Consider the following 22220-nt stretch of genomic DNA (forward strand, 5'->3'; position numbering starts at 1 on the left):
CAAAGGAAGATCCATCATTTTTGACAGAGGACACCTCACAGCCAATCGGAAGGAGGGGAAAGCCCCTTTTCGGAGAAAAGAAACCTTTTTAGGTGAAAATGAATATATTAAACTGTCGCTGATAATGTTGGAACGGCCAATGCGACACAGATATCAGAGTCAGACATAGTCCAGGTGCAAGGTGATCAGGAAGCTGTTTATTGCTCTCAAGTGTTTCTCTTATCTTCTTTGTACACTATGGTACCATAACACAATTGGTCAAAAGTCTCAAACATAAGACACTGCACACACTCTTATTGGTGACACTGAAGACACTGTGCATGCTGTGACATGCTATTGGTGACACTATACACATTTTGACTGGTGACCTTTGGTCTGGGCTGCATTACGTTTGTTCCGTCCACCATTACAGTAAATATTTCCTAAAAGTTTTTTAAATTCCTCATCACTAATTGCCAGGCTGCTGACAGATTCTCTGTCAACCCCGACAATTCCCCCTCTTTTTTTTTTTTTTTTAATGCCGCAAAGATGGCTTTTGACAGTCTGTTGTAGGGCCCTTTGCAACAGGCTGATCAAGCAAGGCATCAGCATTGGCAACCCCTGATCCAAAGCTAAAAAGAAACACAGCAACATCTCACCAAGAAAGAATCCAGAGAGCTCATCCACTATTCAAAACAAGGATCCACTACAGTCCAAGAGATCCGTGTAATACATTGCCCCAAAGTCTCAACACTCCAATACAAAAGCATTGTTAAGTTTGCACACACAGATGTTGTCACACATATATATCTACACAGTCTCTCTCTCTCACACAATCTCTCTTCAGTCATTCATTGGTGGCCACCTCAGTCGCTCTTCACTCACACATAGCTGGAATTTCTATTATACTTTTACATTTTAATTACACAGTTTACATTTTAAGTAGTTATTGACTGTGTACTTCTCAGTTTGTCATCTTTGGCAGTCACATCTAACAACTGTACCTGGCTTGAAAAGGAATACATACAAGGAATATAAGGCCTAACAAATTTAAATGAGATCTATTCTGATTTAGCATCTGTTTATGTGCCTGCATAGTCTCTTTCCCCCCTGTTTATATTTTAAAATGTTCATTTGATGGGTAAAATTCAGGGTTATGTTATTCTATTAGCACATCATCTAATTCTATATTTTTGTTCATCCTTTAGCAACATGCTGTAAGAGCTGTAAATTAATACAAATGGTATTTTACTTCTTGAATTTAGTTACTCATAATTCGCATCTTGATTGAACTGAAGGAATATTGTATCAAATATGGATTAAATTAACCTGTACAATACTTTATCATGGGATCATCTACTCAACAGTCTTAATGCTGAAAGAGAATTTCTGAACGTTTACATTAGGTATACTAAGAGAAGCTTCACAGCAGTAGTCACTAAAGGAAAACAAAACAGGTATTAGAATTCATGCAGTACATTGCAAATAATTCTGTTAAAGAGGTTCATGTCCCCTCACACTGAGTACAATGTAACTTTTAGAGATTTATGCTGGATGTTTGCAGCGTGACATGCACTCTAACTTGCAAGAATTGTTTTAGCTCTGAAAAACCAGCAAATTACAACATTACTTGTCCTTACAGTTTTTCAAAACTTCCTAAATTGTGGAGAAGTTAAACCAATGTCTGAGTTACGTGAGTAATGTGTGATTGGCAGCAACACATGATTTCTGTCTATAGTCAGTACTTAGAAAAATGAATAGATAAATCACTATTACAGTCTGCTAATACAGCTTGAAATTCAGTGTCTTCTGTGAGAAGTCAGTCCAAATTGTCTCCGATGTCTGGGACGTAATTAACTCTCGGCTCTTGTTCATCTGCTTCTTTTAGTTGTTCTTCACCTTTAATACAAAACTCACAAATTTGTTATTAATAGTTCAGTCAGTTTTAAGTGGGTATTGTGGGTAATTTCACAGTTTTTCTTTGAAGCTGAAGGCCTAGTGATGATTCTTTGCAGTGTAATCCTTCCTGTTGGAGATAGGTTCCATGGCTTGGTTCTTTGAATTTTTCCTTGAGCATTCTTCAATCCTGCTTCTCAAATAACATTGGTTAGAACAATCACATTTAATTTTAACTCATCTAACTTCTGTATTTCCTTTTACTTTGCTTTTATCATTTTGAGCAGCATTTTATCATGTTGTACTGCAGAAAAATTCTCTCCTATTGTAAAGTAAAACACACTGAATTTCAGGAAGGTCACTGTAACTTCAATAAAAGCAAATAGCAGCTTTCATTATGAAGAAACAATTGACTGTTCAAAATCTCAGCATATGGAAATCTTTCAGAGGATGGAATTACTGATTTTGATAAGGGGTTTAGTCGCATAATTGGATTAAATATAGTTTTACATCTTTTACTTTTCTTTTATCAAACCACACATGGCTTGGGATTTTAACAGGATTCACAAATTCATAGGGCAGAGTCCTGCCTCTCCGAATGTAAAAAATGAAACTGGAGAACAGTCACGTCCTTTTACAACTTAAGCAGTCTCACCCAGCCTCTGAACCGATATGATCAGCTAGGATTTATAAGCAACCAATTCTGAATTTTTGCTGATATTTATACATTCTTCTGGGATATGCATGAAAACTTTAAACATCTTATTTAAACAAAATAGGTGCAACAGTTTAACTTACATCGATGTATTTAAGAAGTTAACACTTGTAAAGTAGCTTTCAACTTTAGCAATTTACATAAAGCCACAGTAAAACTCACTCAGGCTGCTTTAAACTAAGGTTTTGCTCATAAGAGTATACCAGGGGATCCAGAATGCACACCTGCAAAGCAGCAACAGTTCTGGTTTGTCACCTGATAACAGGGACACACCTCTGCTGCTTAGCACAGAGACTAGGATAGATGCAGATTAAACTTGAAACGCTGTCTGTTGTTAGGCAGTTTCCTGTATTATATCTTTAGATTTTATCTCTCTTTCCGCAAAGGTGGAAACTTCCAGCTAGAAACAGATTATTTATTTTTCCCTTTTTTCTCTGGCAAAAACTACCCCTGTCAAATAAGATATTTTTGAGCTAGGTGTTCCACCAAATAAGTCTACCTTAAAGCTTCCTCAACAATCTCAAAAAACCTATCTGTAAAATACAGAAGCAACAAAAGAATGTTTACAGAGTTGTTTGAGCAGGGGGGGGAGAGGGAAGGTAGAGCAGCTGTGCCCAGCAGCTCTGCCTGAGAATCGTTCCCCCCACACGCTTTGGAATTTTCTTATCACAGGCAGTTGTCAGCAGTTACTTTAAAAAGTCTATTTCTCCATTACATTTATGTATGTATTTTAAAACAATTTTGGTTATTTTAATGAACAACTTCAGAAAACAGTTAGTAAGACTATGTTATGAAATTGTAAGACAATTTCTTTCTCCAATCAGAAGGTTACAAAGTTGCCATTTTTACAAAGTAGGGAGAGTTTTACTCCTGCTTAGTTACCAAGCAACAGACCTTCTCTATCATGAGAAATACACACTGTTTTTTCTCCCTGGCAAGGCTGAATCTTTTCAAGGGAGGGCTTTTTACTTTTCTTTTTTCCTTTTTGTCTTGGCAAAGAACTTTGTTTCTTCACATACACACACACAGTAACAATAATATTGTGAGCTCACAAAAACATTCAACAGACACTACAGTTAACACAAGAATTAACAGAAATATCAGAAGGCAGTTTTTTGCCCCCCTTTTCTCCCCGGTAGGGATCGTCGTCTTCAGGCTTCCATGACACCAAACTTGATTTGTTGCATATTTTTCTGTGTTTTATCTTACACATATTGTGAGACTGAAACAGCCAATTAGTACATGAACAAAAAATAAGTAACTCAGGTTGCGAAGAAGTTCAAAGGCTTATACAGGGATGGGCCTTGCTGTCTTGTTTTCTGCCCAGCCCCCACTGTTCTAATTTATCTCTGTCCCTCTCCATTCGCTTATATATCTTGACTTGAATTTCTTTTCTTAGTTGTTTTCTCAGTGAAGTTATCTGGTGGAAAAACTGCTTTTTCTGCAGCGGTGGCAATGGAAGGGGGGTCCTTACTTCTTTTCTGTCTCCGGGAGTGAATTATTAAATTTTTCTGCATTTTTTTGCTTGGAGGTGTAGTTCAAGGACAATTTGTTACATCGGCAACCTGCTTATCTTTCTGGGCAACTGCGTTTCAGAGTTTTAGTTCTTATATGAATTATTGCATAGATTGTTGCCTCCCGTACGCTTCTAAATCTTTCAGAGTCTCACGGAGCAAGTGTCAGGCAAACACACGAAATGCAACTTAACGTAGTAGCTTCAAAGCCTTATTTTCAGTACTATAACAGCACACGTCGTAAATTAAATTCAGCAACCTTGACATTCTTTCGATTAAGGAGGGATTTCCACATAGATAGAACTACACTTTCCTCCTTTGTTATATGCTGACCCGTCGTTAAAATATAGTCCCCGGTGGCACCCCCGTTAGCTTACCTAATGAGGGTTCAAAAAGTTCAGGTCCGGACCGTTTGGCGGGAACTCACCCGCTCTCAAGCTTCACCGGGCTCCGTTCCCCCTGTGCCTCGCCCCACAGGTCCAATCTCTCTCTAGGAGAGAAAATCCTCTGCTCTTTCCCCCTCTAGGAGGGAAGTCACGGCAGCCCCTCTCTCTCGGAGAGGAATCCCTCCAAACTCTTTCTCGGAGTTGGAGATAAATCCTTCTTCAACACTGTAATCACGTCGGCGTCTCCATATGTCGCTGATAATGTCGGAATGACCAATGCGACACAGATATCAGAGTCAGTCATAGTCCAGGTGCAAGGTGATCAGGAAACTGTTTATTGCTCTCAAGTGTTTCTCTTATCTTCTTTGTACACTATGGTGCCATAACACAATTGGTCAAAAGTCTCAAACATAAGACACTGCACACACTCTTATTGGTGACACTGAAGACACTGTGCATGCTGTGACATGCTATTGGTGACACTATACACATTTTGACTGGTGACCTTTGGTCTGGGCTGCATTATGTTTGTTCTGTCCACCATTACAGTAAATATTTCCTAAAAGTTTTTTAAATTCCTCATCACTAATTGCCAGGCTGCTGACAGATTCTCTGTCAACCCCGACATTAAACTGATCTGAAAGGGGTGGAATTTTGTAGAACTATAAAATACACAAAATTTAAACCCAAGAGGTCTTTCTCCCTGGGAACTCGGTGTGAGATAAGACCTTGTTGCTACAGTTTCTTTGTTTCACCAGTTTTTGTCGTCTTTCTAAATTCGAAGGAGGAATTTTTCCAAGGAAAACAACATAAAATATTCATAATGAATGAGTAACAGCAAAAGTGTAGACAATAATATCTTTGTAATAATATCCATCTTTAGTGAAGAGATTGGAATAGGTTCCAGCTGTTCTTGCTTCATTGGGTCAACCAGGGTCACTTGCATGCTATGCCGTGGTTATAGGTAATCATAATCTTTTTGCAGTCAGCATACGGGAGGTCAGCATCCTACTTGTGAACGTAGATTTAATCTCCAAGTTGGAATAGATGAACAGAAGTGCTTACTCTCATGGGTTCGGACTACAGAATGAATCTGTGGAATTTCTGCAAAGTAGAGCTTAGATCATTAAGCAATTTTCATAAAAGAATTTCAAATTTCAGAATTTTTGTAACTTGGCTGTAGGAGAGGAATTCAGCTTTTATAGTATATGAAGTGGTTGACTGCCAGTTACCACTAAAAGGCTGCAGAGAATCATGTAGGACAAAGCAGGTAGTACACTATAACTTGGCACCAGGCACTGACACTGCTTGTGTTAAATGTTCAGAGCTTGTGTGCTGTGAAGAACCCAAGAGTATTCACTGGACACATACAGAGTAGGAGCAAGTCAACTGGAAGACTTATTTCTTACCTTTATGTGACTTCCATTAACGTGATAGTAAATGTTCTATATTAGTTCTATATTCAGTAGTTAGAGAGGAGAGAGAGATATTCTAAACAATTTTTGCCACCTACTATAAAACTACTGGGATAAAAATATATATAAATAATATTAATTTTCATGAAAGACAATAGAAATATAATATCAATAACTATAGTATTGTCTGGTAATTTGACAGTATTATTCAAACTATACTAGCAATCTACTCTTTTAAAGCTTTTCTAGTTTGGATATGATATAGAATTTTGAGTTTGTTTTCAAATTTTAGCTAAATTCATAATACAAATTCAATCATGTTATAACCTTCTATACTGGAGACAAATGCAAGTTTTGATTCTAACTCTGATTCTTGCTTACCAGTAATATAACACTACATACAGAAAGAATAAGTTAAAATATACTGTTGGTGACAGAGACTTTCTTAACTCTGGAACAGTAGATCCAGGAATCTATTAGGGCAAGAGACCTGCTATACAAGAAAGAAAAACTAAAGCATTTTGTTCTTCAAGGTGCATGGCCTGCACTGAATGGCTAATGCACGGCTGTAGTTGCTGTTCTGATTAATAGAAAGATGACAAAAGCAATTAGAACAGTTTCCTCAATTTACTGTATCTTGCATCATCTACTTCTCTGTTAGCACTGTGACAACAGATTCCTCCTCCACAGATATCTGCGTTCCCATTATTTATTCCCCAATGGCTCACCTCTTTTTCAGGTCCGCCGATCAGCTCTCAGGTCCACCGACAAATGCTACGTTGGAGTTCCATCGCCACCGCTCTCAGGTCCGTGGTCTTCTACAATAAATCCTCTTTGCAGTAAATCTTCTTCGCAATAAATCACGTCCAGGGGTTCACCAATTGACGACGACCAAGAATGCGCTCAGGCAACCATTAGGCAGGCAAAGGCAAAAGATTTTATTATAAACAAACTAGTTTCAGAGGTGGTATTTCCAGTGCTGAGCCAATGGGAAGCTTGAAACGCCTCTGCGAAATGACATATTCTTACGGGACCAGAAAAGAAGCTTGTGGCATAGTTGGAAATTAGAAGCAGGAGACAGCAGAGGGGTCAGACCCCTCTCCCCCCCCATCTGGGCTGCGGGGGGCCCGACATGGTGTTTAAACTGGATTGGGTGCTGTGGCCAAGGGCTGGGGTTTTTTTTCCCCCACTCACAGTGGGGGCAGTGGTGGAGGCAACACAAAGTGACCAGCCGTGGTCAGAGCCGAGACTGGGCTCCTGGCCAAAGATATGAAACAGAGATCAGAAGAATTCCAGAGTGTTTCCCTCGAAGCCCGTGGTGAGCCCTCGGTGGGAACTGAGTGGCTAGAGGTGGGGTACTAAGATCCTGCACCCTATAGAAGAGAGAGAGAGAAAAGATTTTCCAGCTTTGGTGAATCGGAGCTGTAATCCTGAGAGTAAAGGAGAGAGTTCTTCTCCTCCTCCTGGACTTTATGGGGGAGGAGGGGTGATTTTTGTAAATACATAGTTTTATCATCATAGGAGAATTAGTTAGGATTGTTGTATCTATTACTTTATAGTTTTTATTCTGTTAGCAATAAATTTTTATATAATTTCCCCATGCTGAGTGTATTTGCCTGTGTGAAACTTCTCTCAACCTTTGAGCAAATTTGTGGGGGGTTTGAAAAAGTGGATTTGGGGTCAAACCATGACAACATGGGATGAGATGCAATCTATAATGGGAACGTTGTTTTCAGTAGAGGAAAGGAACATTATTAGAACCGCAGGAATTTGGTTTTGGGACCGGGAACATCCACGAGGGATAAACGGAGGAGGGGAGAACAAAAAAATGCCAATTGCGTGTCCAAACTAGGACCAGAATACTGACAGGGGAAGACAGAATATGATAGATTACAGAAATTGCATTATTAAAGGAATTAAGGAGGCAACCCCTTGAGGACACAATACGGCTAAGGCTTTTGATGAAAAGCAAACCAAAGATGAGTCACTGTCTGAATGGTTAGTGTCATGGTTTGAGAACCGCAGAATCCAATTCCCTAGTCCAAACCCCCCTCCCACATCTCAGCCCAGTGTGAGATGGATTTTCCAGACACCACATGAGACTCAAATGGGGGAAAGGGAATATGTTACAATGACTGTACAAACAAATACTACAATACATTATATACAATCTTAGCTATCTCTACCATGACATAAAAGTATTTACAATGGATCAAATCTCTTCGCCCCTCCAAATAAAAGTCCAGGAGGGAAGAAGGAAAAGATCTTTTCTACTTTCAGAGCAGCAGTCTCTAAGGCAGCAGACTCTCTTCTTCTCATGCAGCAACTGTAGCTGGATCTCTGCCAGTACACACGAGGGGGTATCCAAGCCCCTCGGTCCATCGTCTTCAAGCGAGGGTCTTCTCTTCCATGGACTGTGTAACAGGGACAAAACTCGCTTCACCACGTCGTATCATGGGGTGTAAGACCCCCCCATGAAGGTCCCTTCCTCCAAAAACTCTGTAGAGCTTAGGTCTGCTCTCTCTGCTGCTGACTCTCTCTCTCGAACAACTCTGTGTCTTCCTTGGCTGCATGCTGTTTACTGCTCCTTATCTCTTCTGGTTCTCTGCCACTGTTCTCTCGATGCTTCTCCTGCTGCTACTCTGTCTCTGCTCACTCATGGTGGAGAAAACTTCTTTAGCTTTCTAGCTACAGGTACTTAGACCAGTTTTACACTGTTCCAAGACCCTGTAGCCCCCCTGCCAGGGGCTGGGGGGGCTAGAACCCCCCAAGGGGCTCCTGCCCTTTCTCCTCGTGACCTTACAACATGACTACTTCTTCAACAACAACTACAACTACCTTCTCTTCCGTTCTGCTTGTGATATGTTTATATTTTGCAGAAGCACTCATTGGCTCAAAACTTCAAGGGTCACCACCCCCTGGGGTTTTACCATTTTACAAATTCAGGGGGGAAACTGTTTCCCCCCACCACAGTTAGAAAGATTAAAGAAAAACATACAACAGTATTCGGAGGTCCAGTTGAACAGTCCAGAAGGGCAGCAATTGCTGTGACTCATTCATGACCGTATATTAGATGGAAATCAGAAAAGTTGGAAGACTGAAATGAGAAAGACGTGAATGAACTATTGAAGGAAACTCGGAAAGTGTATATTTGGAGAGAAGAAGAGAGGGAAAAGTAGAAGATTCAGCTACGGTTGAGGAAGTGAATAAACAAGTGGTTGACGGGCCCCAGGGCAGAGAAGGGCGTGGGTACCTGTAGTGGGTTGACCCTGACCAGATGCCAGGTACCCACTAAAGCCACTTTCTCACTCTCCCTCTGCAACTGGACAGAGGAGAGAAAAAAAAAACAACTAAGGATTCATGAGTTAACAGCTGGGAGAGGTCACTTACTGATTACCTTCACAGGCAAAACAGACTCAAAGTGGGGATAGTACGTATATTTATTACTAACAGGATAAGAGTCAAAGAGTGAGAAATAGAACAGTCTTAAAAATACTTTCCCCCCACTCCTCCTTCTCTCCATGTTCTCCCTCCTCCCCCCCAGCGGTGCAGGGGACGGGGAATGGGGGTTACAGTCAGTTGTTGTTTCTGCCGCTGCTCAGGGAGAGAAGTCCTTCCCCTGCTCCCGTGGGGTCCCTCCCACAAGAGACAGTCCTTGATGGACCTCTCCAGCATGAGTCCATCCCTCGGGCAGCAGTTCTTCCCAAACTGCTCTCCCATGGGTCACTTCTCCATGGGGTGCAGTCCTTCACGAATGAACTGCGCTGACGTGGGTCCCCCACAGGGACCACAAGTCCTAACCAGGAAAAACCTACTCCAGCATGGGCTTCCCTCTCTATGGACTGCAGGTCTTCAGTAGGACCCTGCTCCATCCTGGACCTCCCACGGGGTCACAACCTCCTTCATGCATCCACCTGCTCCAGCATGGGCTCCTCCATGGGCTGCAGGGGGACAACCTGCTTCACCATGGTCTTCACCATGGGCCGCAGGAGCCACAGTTCCAGTGCCTGGAGCACACCTCCCCCTCCTTCTGCACTGACCATGTTGTTCCCATGTTCTCACTCCACTCTTCCCTGACTGGAATTCTTTCTACGCAACAATCTTGTGTTCTTAAATATGTTATCACAGAAGTGTTATTATTACTCCTAATTGGCTCGACCTTGGCCAGCGGCAGAAAGTCCGTCCTGGAGCCAACTGGCATTGGTTCCACAGGACAGGGGAAGCTTCTAGCAGCTTCTAACAGAAGCCACCCCTGTAACCCTGCCTTCTGCTACCAAAACCCAACCACAGAAATCCACTACAGTACCACAAGGGAAGTATGGAAATGGTCCCAATACATATAAAGGACAGGGAACTCAATACCCTAGAGGGAGTCCCTGAGCACTAACGAAACCAGGGATGCAAACAGTACCCCCGAATGTACAAAGTAAGGGAAGAGCTTGTTTTTACTGTGGACAAGAAGGACATTTTAAAAGGGATTACCCTAGGTGCCAAAAAGACATCCAAGTCTTCCAGTTACAGGAGAGCTTGGAATAGGGGTGTCAGGGGCTCTACCTCCTGGGGTCAGAAACAGGAAAAGAGTCCTTGATAAATTTAAAACCGGGACCCCAGGAGGACGATACCATCTTTCTAGTGGACTCAGGGGCTCAAAGGACCTGTGTAACTCAACCTCCGTCGGGAATAAGAGTATCAAACCAAACAGTCACAGTACAGAGAGCCAAAGGAGAACACTTTGAGGTACCTGTGGCCCCATTGGTATTAATAAAAGGAAATGAGAAGATGATTGAGGCAGATCTACTGATTACACCCCAGGCAGGGATGCATCTGTTAGGTAGAGCTCTAATGGGAACCCTGGGAGTAGGGGTGGTACCTCAAGGGGAGGAGATGGAAGTTAAACTCTTCATCTTAAGTGAAGATTTGGGTATAAATCCTGAACTGTAGGTCGAAGACAGGAACAGGGGAAGATTGAAAATAGAACCCTTTACAGTGGAATTGTATACAGAAATTCCGATTTGTGTTCGCCAATACCCCATTCCCCTGCAAGGGAAAAGAGGTCTTTCACCGGTGATAGAGAACTTAATATGTGATGGTGTATTAGGGAGGGTTTGAGACATACTGAAGCTTGAAAACCAAGACACCGTTGCAAGCTTGACAATAAACAATATTTATTACCAAGAGGTGACCAACAAAATGAACAAACCCAAAAGGTCGTCCCCAGCACGACCTCCCCAGTTACCCAACTGTTGCCCATAAAGTTATCTTACCGACCTAGCATGCCTATAATTACCCATAGCAGAAGCTGCATCCTTGGAGAGTCAGTAAGTTCACAAACTGACAGGTGTCCCCGCCAAAGGCAACGTTGTCCTTGATGTGAAGTTAGTTCCCCTCCAAGAAAGCACTATCTACTGCTATGCAATTAACTGAGTGACCACAACCTCCCAGGTGTGGCCAGCACCGCCCAGTCAGAGGCCCTCAGTCCCACCTCCTGGTTATGTAAGCGCATCTCTTCTGCGCATGCGTGAGAACTTTGGAAATCCCCTCAGGCATGCGCAGTATGTTTTGGGGGTCTTTCTTAATTGAGTCTGGGGGCGAACCTTCCTTCCCTCCTCATCAAATTCTCCTTCAAGTGACCTTGGAGGAAAAGTAACCAATCACAGAACACCAATTAAAATAGTTTATACAGAAGTTCTCCCTCCAAGGACAACTTTCCTGTTTATCAGTGCTTGTTTTCCCATAACTTGGCAGGGAAAGAGCAAAGCTTTCACAGGTGTCAGGGCCAAACACAGACCAAAAGCATAAATTCACCCTAGTACAGATGGATTATTAGAGCCTTGCATGTCACCATACAATACCCCCATCTTGCCAGTAAGAAAAGGCAATGGGACATATCCATTGGTCCAGGACCTATGGGAAATCAATGATAGTTCATGTTCGACATCCTGTAGTACCAAACCCATACACCATAATGAGCAAAATACTTCCAGAGTGCGAATGGTTTTCCATGGTTGACCTGAAAGATGCATTTTGGACTTGTCCACTGGACAAGAATTTTTGCATTTGAATGGGAAGACATAGAGATGGGCAGGAAACAACAACTCAGATGGACAGTCTTCCCACAGGGGTTCTCGGAAGCACCTAATTTGTTTGGACAGGCTCTTGAAAGACTAATGAATGAATTTGAACCAAGAGAAGGAATTATTGTTCTCCAATGTATAGATGATTTGTTGGTAGTTGGGAAAACTTGAACAGAAGTAGAAAAGGGAACAGTGAGGTTGCTAAACTATTTAGGAAAACAAGGATTAAGAGTGTCAAAGAGTAAACTTCAGTTTGTGGAAAAGGAAGTAAGGTATCTGGGGTACATCATAAACAATGGTGGATGGAAACTGAGTCCAGAAAGGATTAAAGGGAATCCTAGACCTTCCCCTACCAGGGACCAAAAAGGAAATAAGACAATTCTTGGGGTTGGTGGGTTTTTGTAGGTTGTGGATTGCAGATTATAGTAGTAAACCAAAGTTCCTATATGAGAAACTAATGGATACAGCCTCAGGAAAGGTTTACCAGGCAGAATAATCCTCAGAAGAAATTGAAAAATTTGAGAAACTAAAAGAAACCTTGGCCCAAACTCCAGTGTTATCATTACCAGACCTAAAGAAACCTTTTGATCTTTATGTAAATGCCTCAGAAGGGACTGCAAAGGGAGTTGTCATCCAAGACTGGGGGGGGAACAGGAAACCAGTAGCCTTTCTGTCAAAGATGTTGGATCCAGTAAATAGGGGATGGTCACTGTGCGTGCAGGCAGTAGCTGCTACAGCCATCCTTGTGGAAGAAGCAAGAAAACTAACATTTGGAACAAAAATTAGGGTTCATACCCCACATGCAGTAAGGACGATATTGAGCCAGAAATCTGGGAGGTGGATGACAGATTCCTGGATCTTAAAGTACGAAACCATATTAATAGAAAAAGATGATTTAAGTATAACAACCAATTCATGTGTAGATCCATCAAAGTTTTTGTTTGGGCAGAACGCCATGGAAAATGAGGAAATTGAACACAATTTAATGGCCCTTTCAAAGAGTTCAGATAGATTTTACCGAGTTACCCCCGGTACAGAGGTGGAAATATTTGTTAGTAATTGCAGATCACTTGACTCATTGGGTGGAAACCTCCCCAGTTTTGAGGGCAACTGCTCAAAGCGTAGTCAGAGTACTATTAGAACAAATCATTCCCCGATTTGGACTACCTGAAACCATAGACTCTGACCGTGAACCACACTTCACCTCCAAGATTTTGAAACTAGTATGTGAAGCCTTGCAAATTAACTGGCAACATCATACCCCTTGGTACCCCCAGAGCTCAGGAAGGGTGGAACGCATGAATCAAACATTAAAGTGAACTGTCACCAAGTTGGCACTAGAAATGGGATTACCTTGGACAAAATGTTTACCGTTGGCTCTCTTTAGGATTCGGACAGCCCCAAGAAAGGATCTGAATGTATCTCCCTGCCACGGTCCGCTGGGATAGGGGAAATTGGACCGAGCACTGCAATTAGGGTTCGGACGCAGTTGAGGTCTCATGCTGCAATGCCAGTTTATTCAAGGGAAACAAGGGTTTAAAAAACCGCGGTTTGAGGGGTGGATGCTAAACCGGGGAGGTGCAAGAGATTGACAGCTCAGGGAAAGATGTGGTAGGGGGACAGGGGAAAGATGGGTGGAACTCCCGGGTATCTGAGGGAGCTGGTTAATGGTAGCTCTCTCTGCACTGTGATAGCTACAGCTAATCAGTAACAGAGGCACGGGAAAACAGGGGAGAAGAAGAGATAAACAACTTTCAAAGGGGAAACTTGAGGGAGAAATAGGGACAATATGGAGGTACAGCAGGGTCTATAAATTTTGACAATAAACCGGGGTGTACAAGGGTTCATAAGCACACAACAGTAAACTGGGGAAAAACTGCCAGTCTGCTGGGTGGATTATCCAGTGAGTAAAAAGTCCATTCAGATTCCATTAATGCTTTTCCAGGCAACATATCTCTCCCATTCTGTCTTTTCATCCATCGCATCTCCCTATGAAATGTTATTTTGGGCTGCCTTATCCCTCATGTTATAAAGGTGTTCAAACCCTGACCCTGGAGTTGGGTGACAAATACCTCAGAGAATATATCAAAATAGTAACTGAAAGACTGGAAAATCTCAGGCAACAGGGACTGCTGCCCCAAACTATGAAGTTAGAGATAAAAGTACCCAACATCTCAGTGGGGGGCTGGGTTTTGATAAAGACCTGGAGGGAAGAACCTCTCAAACCAGAATGGGAGGGACCCTATCAAGTGGTGCTAACTACAGAAACTGCGGTACGGACTATAGAGAAGGGATGGACCCACAGTACCAGAGTCAAAGGACCTGTGGCATCTCCTTCCTCTGTTCTGGAGTGGAAATGTAAGGGGACTTCCTGAAACTTAAAATAATTCTTTTACAGTCGCCCAGAAACGACAGTTGCTGACACATGGCTCCCAGCGAGAGAAGTCGGGATCCAGGATCCTAGTGAATGGGAGGGGCCATCACTGTGAAGGTTGATAGTAAGAATACAAACTCAGCAGCAAGACCAAGGCATAATATGCGTCTTTGTTAATTCTATGTCAGGACTAAATGCAATACTTGTGATTTGCGCTTTACATTTCATTTGCAGTGTTTCAAGTATAGACTAACTAACAAGTTGCATGACATACAGTGGCTGAAGTATTACTGTTGCCAAACTCGCAGATACACATAACGCCATTTTTGGCCTGTCACAAAGTAAAAGCAACAGAAGGCAAGACCAGGTTAACCTCTATACTTGCCACAAGAGGATCTCTCTACCCCACTGTTGACTGCAACCCGATAGGCATGGGGAGTGGAAGTATATGCTATACTGGACCTCTGCTTGCCTTAGCTGTGCTCCAACTAGTAGCCATTGCCCATGACCACTGCTCAGTGTTACCAAAATGCATACTATGAGACAGGTGTGATAACCACCTTTATGACATATGAGTATGTGAATGAAGTTTGTTATGATGAAAAGGAATTGGAAACCTGTATAGTAGGTAACAGACACTATGGGGTAGTAAAGAATTTGGGACCTGAAGGAGCACAACTAGGATTAAGCTGCCCTGTGGGCGAGACATGGATTCATTGGGATATCACCAGCAGATGGGGGGTCCATGACCTAATAAAGGAAGAGATCATTATAAACACTGAACAAGAGACACCTAAAGATCACCTACTATTGTCAAAGTTGAGTGATTTATACTCTGAATTGACACAGGAGGAGATCAGAGATTTAGAGCTTCCCTCAGCGGGACAAAACTTGTTGTGATTGAGGGTTGGACTTAACCATGGACACTATCGCACAGGTTATCCATGAATGTAAAACATGCTGCAATTAAATAGACCAAGCAGTTAAAGCCTCTTTGCTATGGGGGATGATGGTTGAAATATAAATATGGGGAGACCTGGAAGATTGACTATATCACATTCCCACAAACCCACCAAGGCAAGTGCCATGTGCTTACAATGGTGGAAGCAACCACTGGAAGGCTGGAAACATAACCTGTGCCCCATGCCACCAGCAGGAACACTATCCTGGACCTTGAAAAGCAAGTCCGATACAATGGACTGTAAAGACTGCATTGAGAACAGTAGGTGGTGGGACCTTAAAACATTGGGATACACATTTAGCAAAGACCATCTGGTTAGTCAAGACTAGTGGATCTGCCAGTTGGTCTGACACTGCCTGATTAAATTTTTTACATATTGTAGAAGGCGATTAAGTTCCTGTAGTGCACATTAAAAATATGCTGGGGAGAACAGTCTGGGTTATTCCTGCCTTGGGCAAAGGCAAACAAATCCATGGGATTGCTTTTGCTCAACGACCTGGGTGCATTTGTTGGGTAATGCAGAAGGATGGGGAAGTCCAGTGTGTGCCTCAAGGGGATTTGATTTGGGGTTAGAATAGCCAGAGAATTAAATTCTATAATGTTTAATTGCTATTTAGTACTGCATATTATCACTTCCATGGCACCAATATGCCCATCACAACATGAGGCACTTGTACTGGTTCCAACCAGGACAGGGTTAATTTTTGCAGTAGTCAGGAGGGGGTATGGCTAGGACCTGAAGGTTATGCTATACCTCCACAGGTCACTGCAGGGGGCAGGGGAAAGGGACTTGCTTCTGGGGAGAAGGGGTTCTGGTTGGGTCAAGTAAATCTGGTGGTATTATCTATTGTCAGGGGGATTCTGTGTGAATCATTTCTTTTTTGTAACCTCTGTCATTAGTAGTGTTGCTGTTACTGTTAGTTTTATTGCTGTTTCAAGTAAATTGTTCTTTATGGGGGCTGAAAGAAATGAAACTGCATACACACACAGAAGTCAATTTTGGGATTTCTCCATAGAACTCTCTCTGCATTCCCCTTTTATTAACTTCTTTGGGTAAACAGTACCTGGTGTTGCCATTCAGTTAACTAGAATTCCCAGGACTTTTTGCAAACTCAATGTTTTGATTCACACGCTCCTTCTCAACTCCAAGACCAAAACACATCCTTTTGGTTCTAATTAATTGAATGCAGGAGCATCTGACTCAGCTTGTTCCCACATCTCCCCCTTTTTTGTTTTGACATGCAGGGTTCATTGTGAAGAGGGGCAGAACACGGGTTTCTTGTCTTTGGGCTTCTCTGATGCATTGCCAGAGGACTTGAAATATTAAAACCAGACAAATTATTAAAAAATCTGCTATTGATGCTGACGTATTACCCAATACACTGACCACTGTATGCACAGTCTGCACTGAATGGGCCATTGTGGCAGTAGCCATGGCTGTGGTAGCTGCCATGATTACTGCAGAGATGATAAAAGCAATTAGCCATCCAATGATGATGATTTCTTGATTGTGTTAACAGTTTCATTAATTTACTAAATCCTGCATCATCCTCCCAGCTTCTGTTTAGGTTCACTGGGAACCACAATTCGACTCTTCTGCACATGGAAATTATTAATGATAAATTGAGAGTGGATATGCTTTGAGTTGTGATACAACTAAAATAATAAGGATCACCTACAGTGATGGTAAAGGTATTGTTAGTAATACTAATCACAATGTCAGGTGCTGCCAAGAAGGCATATGAGAGATACACACCATGACTGAGTCATTATGCCAGTTAGTAAGAGTTAGTAGACACAATTAATTATCCCTAGAAGAGTATCTTCCCGATGTGACATATGGGCAGGCCTTGCGCTGCTCAGCACTCATTGACCTCCTTCCGGGACTCTTGAGGGACAGCCTCTGCATGTTGTGGAATCAGACTGCATGTCGGGTCCATCCCACTCACGATAAGGTTTCATCAAACATGCTGGAAGCCAACAAGGTCCTGCAGGAGACAAAACGCAAGCATACTCCCTTCCCCATACTAACAACTCAGCCTTGCCATAGGGCATCTTCATGTGGGTTTTTGTACAATATTCATTGATTCAAATTTTAAAAATTAAGGGTAAATACAGCTCTGTCTATTGGGGTGTCATATTCCCCCCTTTTTTGGTTTAAAAGTATGGTTTTTAATACAGAGTACACATTTCTTGCACCTGGGATAGGCACAGGTGATAAGATTATATTTAAGGTTTGGGGGTTTTTGTGGGGTTTTTTTCTTGTTTTGTTTTTCTTTCCTTTTTCTTTCTTTTTTTCTTTTTTCTTTCTTTTTTCTTTCTTTTTTCTTTTTTTTCTTTCTTTTTCTCTTTTTTTTCTTTTATTTTTTTCTCAAGGACTTTTTTGTTCTCTTTTTTTCTTTCTTTTTTTTCCTCTTATTTTTTTCCTTTTTTTTCTCTTGTTTTTTTCTTTGTTACATTGTTTTCTATCAGTTGTATTTTCAAGGAAGATTTAAACACATATCAAAACGATCTCCATGTACATATTTTAAGACAACAAATTTTTCTAGGCATTGTTCTAGGTTCATGAGGATTCCCAAAATCACAAACATTGAGACACAAAGGGTGTAAATGAAGCAACTTTATCCTATTACTTGCAATAGCAATTAATACATTCCAATCCCTGAATTTCTGAAAAGCCGCTGAGCAGGAGAGGGAGATGGAGTATGGTACTCGAAGGGAGGGGTAGGCAGGCAATGCACCTTTCAGGGCGTCCCCTGGATCAAAGCAGTGTGCATCTCGTCTTCTCCCCCTCCCCGTCCAACCCAGAACCACCTCTTATATCCCCCTCAAAGAAATGGAATTTTCCAATTGTGACATTGGTTCACGCATGGTCAGCATGCAAACTGAGACCACAATGACTTATGATACCAACTCCGTGCCAACAATGACTGTTGTTTTTTTTCCAAAAGTCAAGTTCCCATCAGTTAACCTAATCTATTGTTTCTCTTCCCAAGGTTCAGTTCCCAACAGTGGAACTATACAATATTTTCTCCATGCCACATTGATGAGTACAACCACAGACCAACTATGGCAGGGTCTCAGACACAACTCAGGTCCCTGACACAGGCATAAATCAATCAGTCAATATGAAGTTTTAACATTTTTTTTCATCGTGTGAGAAAAAAAATCTCAGATTCAAGTAATTTCCAATTAGAATTTACTATATGGTGAGAGCAACCAGCACTGTGGTGTACAAACCGAGTCCCAATGACTCAGGAGGCTTGTCACACCCCAAAGTAGACACAGTGTCCTACTTTTATTTTCAACTACTTCGTTAATATTCATTATACATAGACATAAACATTATACATTGTTATGTCAGGAATTCAACAAATGTTTTTCTTAGACAAGGGTGTTATCTACTCATGGCTAGGCTTCGCGAACGAAGATTTGGGAAGGCACTATCCACATTTGCTACAGGCACGCTGGTGGCTTATGAGGACAATACGTGACAGACATATCTGATTGCAAAAGGCGCAGTAGAAAGACTCCTTAGATGGTGTATTCTGCAAGATACGGTTCTTTCTGCGTTACCTTTTTTCCTTGAGAGTGGTCCTGCGTGTGTTCTCAAAGGAGACAGCTGCGTTATAGATGGCATGTCTCCAGGTCTCCCGATTTGAGGCCAGAGTAGACCAGTTATGGTGATCAATATGACCAAGGTTGAGATGTTGTTTCAGGGAGTCCTTGTATCTTTTCTTCAGGGCTCCTCTCATGCTGCAACCAGTGGCAAGTTCACCATAGAGCAGGATCTTAGGGAGGCGGTGGTCCTTCATCCTTGAGTTATCTACTCACAAGCATAAATAATATACATTGTTAAGTCAGACATTTAACAGATATTTTTCTTAAACTTAGTTATAAATTCTCAAGAAAGGTGTTATCATCTAGTTAACTAAACAGAGTCCCCTCACTATAAAATTTGTACAAGGAAAAAGGGAGGTAACTTGTTTTATGTCTTTATAGGGGCTCAATTAAGTTTTACGGTTTGTTTTCTTTCTCTAGGTTATACTGACCTTACGCTGTTTTCTTTTTAATTAGCTCAAATCATTCTTTTAGTTTATTACAATCCCTCCACTTTTTCTATAAGATTACTGATTTGCATCTTTTGCTCTAATCTGGACAATATTAATTTGACATTTTTTTCATCTCTGGAAGGTGGAGTTCTGGTGACTGATAGTACTTTGGCACTTTGAACAGTCTTTGGATCTGTCAGCATTGTTGATATTTGCATTCCTTGCACGACAGAAACTATTAATCTAATGAAGCAAGGGACAAGACATGGTAAGAATATTATACTAACCAAAGCACATGAATCCGAAAAATCGGTCTGAGAAACTGCTCAGAGACTTTTTTATCTTTAAGCAGTAAGGTATTTGTTTATTCAACGTTGGGAACAAGCCAGTTCGTGCTGGACAAACTTGCTCGAAGGTTTTCCAGAGAATCAACACTTTTATACAATTTTCAGATGTGATTAAATGCATATTCAGGTGATTACAACATCTATCTATGCATATTAATAATAGGTGGAGTATAGGTGGAGCTCAGACGGGGCTTGGGGCGGTGCTTCTCTTGGATTTCAATTTTGGTGGGTCTGGGGGCTTAAACTCATCTTCCTCATCCTGACCCTTCTTCTCTTCCATTGTTCTTGACCCGTTCACTGAAGCTTGGAAAAAACCCTAGCTCCCAGTCTATTTCTCCTATTCAAATGTCTACCTGATCCTGCTGTATTTCTAATTTATTGCTTCGAGACCTATTACATGTTCTTGTACTATTCTCTGAAGCTTTGGTCCAGTAAGTAGAACAGAACGAGCACAGATCGTTTTGGATGTTGGTAGCTTGTTAGCAGGCCCGAAGTTCTTAGTTAACTCTTTTGGGCCTAGCCTCCTGTTTCACGCATAATAAAAAGAATCCTACTTTCTTCCACCAAGCTGTCCCTAACAAGTTATCCCACCATTGGCTGTCGAGCATGGAGTTCCATTTTTGTACGGGTACGTGAACCAGTTTTCTAATATCCTTTGCAATGTCCATAACTACCTGTCTATTATCATCAATTTGTAAGCAACAATCTGAGGTATTGAATTTTCCACACACACCTCCTTCTTCAGCTAACAGATAATCTAAGGCAAGTCGATTTTGGTACACAGTTGCTCGAGTTTTTGATTGCTGGTTTGTGATTAGATCCAGAGTTTGAATTGTCTTATTGGCTACTATTTCCATGACTGCCTGAAGGCGTATAGTTCTATTTAGCATGCATATGGGGGTTTGATAACCCCAGGTCCCATCTTGGGCCCAAGTAGCTGGTCTGTAAGTAGCAATGATCCGTTCAGGAGGCCGTTCATCATCGTACCACTTTTGGGTTCCTCCAATGTCATCCCTGTTTTCTCGGTGTATGGTTCCATAATCATTGTACAAGGGTACACCTAAATTCATACCCTTTTTGGGGGACAGTAAGAAGAACCCCAGTTGGATTATACCCAGTGTACAGACTCCTCTCCAGTCTTTAGGGAACTGTGTATATGTTCGTTTTCCACATATCCAAAATAATCCTTCTGGAGTTACCCATTCTAAACTGGTACTATTTGCTTGGTCCCAATATATTTTCAATTCTTTTATGCTTTCAAAAGGATTTTTCGAGTTTGTTTTATTACACCACCAGCTTTGAGCTTCATCGTGCCATGTACAACCTGCAGTCACATTGTTAGTCCAATATCCTAATGGTTCTTTTGGCCACCAAAAATCTCCTGTGGTATTTATAATTTTCACTGATAGGCATGGGGACTCTCCTACTTTAGTTCTACGTTTCCCTACCTCTTCTTTCAATGCATTCTTGTCCGACTACGTCAGAAGTTAAAATCCAACCTTGGGGCCTAGATTCTGACTCTTTCTGGGAGTGATTCCATTTTAAAATTTCCCATGGAGTGAGACCAGTCCCTTTCCAGGGCCACTCTTCTGTCATTAAAGGTCCACTACAAATACAGCACTTAGATAAATCTAAGGTTTGAATAATATGTTCCATTAGATCAATATATAGGTTAGTACCATAACCTGGGAGTTGCCAATCTTCTCCTAGTTTGTCTTTTAATTTCTGGTCACCTGTGTTGGAAGGCTTTTCTTGCATGGTTCCTTTTAATGTAGTTTGCACTTTTTGTTTTATTATTTCCTCCCTTTTCAAGTCCTGCATTCCACCCCCTTCAGAAATGTCCCAATGGCCTTCTTGAGTGAAACAAATCTATTCCTCTCCCTTAGGACAACTAAGTCCCAACCTGGTTCCCCCTTTTCCTAAATTTTTTACTACCCACAGTTGCCGAGAACCCGTGTTGCAAGTGTTCAGTTGTCTAGAGTCATAGCAGACTTTGTTGACAAATGAGTGGTAGCTTAAGCTTTGAATCATACGACCTTTATATCGTGTAATTTGGTAGCATTTGGCACATTCGTCGGACAGGACGTGAGCCCAAAAGTAGCAGAGTATCCAAAAGGGTCCAGCATAACTTAAACCTCCACAGCCCATGCCCAAATGGGGTTGCAGCCCGTGGCTGGTTGTCAGTGGTAGGCTCAGAGGTTAACCTGGTCTTGCCCCTTTTAAGTCTTCTAATTTAATTAAGGCCCAATTTTTCCGTTTTCGGGTAAAGGTTCACTTTATCTTGCAAAAAAACCGTGTTCTGTCAGCAAACTTACTATTCCCACTAATTAATCATTATATAGAAATTGTTGGTCATTGTGACATTCTTTACATGGGGTCTATAAAATTAGTCATCTAGTGGACAGTCAATTTGGGCCACTTCCCAAGTAAATTTCTTTGCACAGTGTCCTAATGCTGTATACCAGTCTGTTTCAAATATCTCCCAATTTACTGGCAATAACAATTCC

Source organism: Chiroxiphia lanceolata, chromosome W (assembly GCF_009829145.1).
Source record: "Chiroxiphia lanceolata isolate bChiLan1 chromosome W, bChiLan1.pri, whole genome shotgun sequence".
NCBI lineage: Eukaryota > Metazoa > Chordata > Aves > Passeriformes > Pipridae > Chiroxiphia > Chiroxiphia lanceolata.